This window comes from Carassius carassius, chromosome 25 (genome assembly GCF_963082965.1).
Source record: "Carassius carassius chromosome 25, fCarCar2.1, whole genome shotgun sequence".
Classification (NCBI taxonomy): domain Eukaryota; kingdom Metazoa; phylum Chordata; class Actinopteri; order Cypriniformes; family Cyprinidae; genus Carassius; species Carassius carassius.
This window is the reverse complement of record NC_081779.1, coordinates 30,083,342-30,088,049: the sequence shown is the minus strand read 5'-3', so window position 1 is coordinate 30,088,049 and position 4,708 is coordinate 30,083,342. Positions and strand designations below refer to the sequence as shown.

At 40.5% G+C, this 4,708-nt stretch overlaps 1 non-coding gene across 1 annotated transcript; it reads right to left on the bottom strand.

Annotated features, from left to right (window-relative positions):
- Positions 1-2,339: 2,339 nt before the first annotated feature.
- Positions 2,340-2,413, bottom strand: trnan-guu (transfer RNA asparagine (anticodon GUU)). Its single transcript has one exon. It is a non-coding gene; the product is annotated as a tRNA-Asn (tRNA).
- Between the last annotated feature and the right edge of the window lie 2,295 nt (positions 2,414-4,708).

Below are 4,708 nucleotides of genomic sequence, written 5' to 3'. Positions count from 1 at the left end.
GTGATCATTTAACCATTATCATGCAATATTGTATTTATCTTGTTTATCATGGGTCACATAATATGCTGCCAGATCTTAGCCTGATTTGGGCCACATATCACTGGACTGATCTGGGCCACACTCCTCCCACCAACAATCAGCCCTCATGTTGTTTGCCGGATCCCCGCCGTGCCGTCATTGCCACACATGGGCCAGCTCTGGCTGAAAGGGTAAGTGCCATTGCCGACAGGAGGCCAGCAGTGCCACCTTGAGGCCACATGTGGGCCAAGTACGTTTGCTATGTGGGTGGATGGGTGACCCCCTGGGAATACCAGGTGCTGTAAGCTTTTGGATTTTTTTACTAATTATCTAATAATATTGCAAGACAAAAAAAATAGAGTCTATGCCCAATCTCGGAATATAAGCAGGTTTGGGCCTGGTTAGTACTTTGATGGGAGACCGCCTGGGAATACCAGGTGCTGTAAGCTTTTGGGTTTTCTTCTCTACTTTTATAGTTACAGGAAGTACAGGAAGAGCTGGCTGCAGTTGGAAGAGGAAGGCTCTCCTCCATTTAGATTTTTCTGTTTATGTTTGTTTGTGGTTTTCTTTCCTCCTCTCGCTCCAGTTTTTCACAAGTTCATCAAACAAACGCAGTAAGAATATTTCATCAAGCACGGTGAGTAATGGCTTCTACTGTCATTGTTACTTGCACCTCTTGCCACATGTACAGTTTATCAATCTTTGTCGCTGATGAGGGATTCACATGTGATAAATGCAGGGAAATAGTTAGGCTGACAGAGAAGATTTCAGAATTAGAGACACGCATCCAAACTTTAATTGAGGACAGTAAGAATGTTAGGGCTCTAGATACGGCTTTGAATGCGTCTAGCTCAGGGATTCCTGTACATTGTTCGGTTCTGGAAACAGAGCCCCTGCAGCAGGGCAACTGGGTGACGGTGAGGCAGCGTAGTCGTGGGTCAAAACACCGCTCTTCTGTTCCGATCAAAACATTAAACAGGTTCTCCCCACTCAGTGATGCACCCACTGAGAAACCTGATGAAAGTGCTCTAGTTATTGGTGATTCTATTGTACGGAACGTGAATATAGAGACACCAGCCACCATAGTCAAATGCTTACCGGGAGCCAGAGCGCCTGACATCTTGGAAAATTTAAAAGTGCAATTTATAACAATGTTTTCAGGATTTCTCAAAGGGCAGGCTTCAAGTATAATTCGTTTGAAGTAATGGTGCTTCATATAACATTATCCAGGGAAACAAATGTTAATGATAAATCCCCTGTTATGTTTGTACTGGCTACTGTATACAGGCCACCAGGGCACCATACAGACTTTATTAAAGAGTTTGGTGATTTTACATCCGAGTTAGTTCTGGCTGCAGATAAAGTTTTAATAGTTGGTGATTTTAAAATCCATGTTGATAATGAAAAAGATGCATTGGGATCAGCATTTATAGACATTCTGAACTCTACTGGGGTTAGACAACACGTTTCAGGACATACTCATTGTCGAAATCATACTCTAGATTTAATACTGTCACATGGAATTGAAGTTGATGATGTTGAAATTATTCAGCCAAGTGATGATATCTCAGATCATTATTTAGTTCTGTGCAAACTTCATATAGCCAAAATTGTAAATTCTACTTCTTGTTACAAGTATGGAAGAACCATCACTTCTAACAAAAAAGACTGCTTTTTAAGTTATCTTCCTGATGTAACCAAATTCCTTAGCATATCCAAAACCTCAGAACAACTTGATGATGTAACAGAAACTATGGACTCTCTCTTTTCTAGCACTTTAAATAAAGTTGCTCCTTTACGCTTAAGGAAGGTTAAGGAAAACAGTTTGACACCATGGTATAATGAGCATACTCGCACCCTAAAGAGAGCAGCCCGAAAAATGGAGCGCAGCTGGAGGAAAACAAAACTAGAGGTATTTCGTATTGCTTGGCGGGAAAGTAACATATCCTACAGAAAAGCATTAAAAACTGCTAGAGCCGATTACTTTTCTTCTCTTTTAGAAGAAAACAAACATAACCCCAGGTATTTATTCAATACAGTGGCTAAATTAACGAAAAATAAAGCCTCAACAAGTGTTGACATTTCCCAACACCACAGCAGTAATGGCTTTACATTTACATTTATTCATTTAGCTGACTCTTTTATCCAAAGCGACTTACAATTGCTATATATGTCAGAGGTTGCACGCCTCTGGAGCAACTAGGGGTTAAGTGTCTTGCTCAGAGACACACTGGCGTTTCACAGTGGATTCAAACCCGGGTCTCTCACACCACAGGCATGCGTCTTGTCCACTGCGCTAACACCACCCCAAAAGCTTCCTTTGTCCCTGGGTGGGCTCGAACCACTATCCTTTCGGTTAACAGCCGAACGCGCTAGCCTATTGCGCCACAGAGACTTTATGAACTACTTTACTTCTAAAATCAATACTATTAGAGATAAAATTGCAACCATTCAGCTGTCAGCTACAGTATCACATCAGACAGTGCACTATAGACCCCCTGAGGAACAGTTCCACTCATTCTCTACTATAGGAGAGGAAGAATTGTATAAACTTGTTAAATCATCTAAACCAACAACATGTATGTTAGACCCTATACCATCTAAGCTCCTAAAAGAGGTGCTTCCAGAAGTCATAGATCCTCTTCTGACTATTATTAATTCCTCATTGTCATTAGGATATGTCCCCAAAAACTTGACCCCAAAGAACTGGTTAATTATAGACCAATCTCGAATCTCCCTTTTCTGTCCAAGATACTAGAAAAGGTGGTATCCTCACAATAATATTCCTTCTTAGAGAAAAATGGTATATGTGAGGATGTCCAGTCAGGATTTAGACCGTATCATAGTACTGAGACTGCTCTCCTTAGAGTTACAAATGATTTGCTCTTATCATCTGATCGTGGGTGTATCTCTCTGTTAGTTTTATTGGAACTTAGTGCTGCGTTTGACACAATTGACCACAACATTCTTTTGCATAGACTTGAACACTTTGTTGGCATCAGTGGAAGTGCATTAGCATGGTTTGAATCGTACTTATATGACCGCCATCAGTTTGTAGCAGTGAATGAAGATGTATCCTATCGATCACAAGTGCAGTATGGAGTACCTCAAGGCTCAGTACTAGGGCCGCTACACTTCACGCTTTATATGTTACCCTTGGTAGATATCTTCAGGAAACATGGTGTTAGCTTTCACTGTAATGCGGATGATACTCAGCTCTATATTTTCCATGCTCTCAATGTCAAATGCAGAAATGTTAATCCATGCATTTATGACCTCAAGTTTAGATAATTGTAATGCTTTATTGGGTGGTTGTTCTGCACGCTTAGTAAACAAACTACAGCTAGTCCAAAATGCAGCAGCAAGAGTTCTTACTAGAACCAGGAAGTATGACCATATTAGCCCGGTCCTGTCAACACTGCACTGGCTCCCTATCAAGCATCGTATAGATTTTAAAATATTGCTTATTACTTATACAGCCCTGAATGGTTTAGCACCTCAGTATTTGAATGAGCTCCTTTTACATTATAATCCTCTATGATAGATGATTATAATGATTTACATTATAATCCTCTAGATACAGATCCCCTGTAAAGACCTTGTCTCAGAGGAGCACCACGACAAGACCACAGGAAACAGATGATTCTTCTGCACAATCTGACTTTGCTGCAGCCTGGAATTGAACTACTGGTTTCGTCTGGTCAGAGGAGAACTGGCCCCCCAACTGAACCTTGTTTCTCCCAAGGTTTTTTTCTCCATTCTGTCACCGATGGAGTTTCGGTTCCTTGCCGCTGTCGCCTCTGGCTTGCTTAGTTGGGGACACTTCATCTACAGCGATATCGTTGACTTGATTGCAAATAAATGCACAGACACTATTTAACTGAACAGAGATGACATAACTGAATCCAATGATGAACTGCCTTTAACTATCATTTTTGCATTATTGACACTGTTTTCTTAATGAATGTTGTTCAGTTGCTTTGACGCAATGTAATTTGTTTAAAGCGCTATATAAATAAAGGTGACTTTGACTTTGACTTTGTGAGTTGTTTTTGGACTTTAGTTTTTTGTGTGGTTTTTCAGTTTTTAACCACCTTACAGCAGCTTTTCTGCTGGCTGGAGGGTGGTTTCTCTGTTTTTTGTTTTTCTCTTAAAATGGACTGATTAATGGATAACGACACAGGACCGACTGGAGGGAAATGAATGGAAAATGACACTGTACTTGGCGGAGAGACACGATCGGCAAATGACACTAGACTGGGAAATCGACTACGAGCTGAAAATGGAAATAACCAAGGCATGGGGGAGAAATTTCTTGAAAGAAAATATCTAAAGGAGGCTACAGTGATTGTGAACGTAGAGAATGTTATCGAGGTGAGAGGGGAAGATATTATCAAGGCTGTATCAAAACAATGTGGACATGGGAAAATTCTGGCACTAAGGCCAAGATAAGGAAAATAATACGAATTAACAATGGAGAAAGAAGAAACATGTTACAAACTGATTGATGGACTGATAATAATGGGAGTGAACTGTGAGGTAAAAAATTTGCAAAACAGAGACATGTTGTTTCCTTCATGCACCTGCCCATCTATATTGATGACAAATAAATTTTAGCTAAATTGGAAGGATGGGGAGTTAATCCCATTTCGCAGATAAAAAGAAGATGCTACCCGTGCACTAACATAGA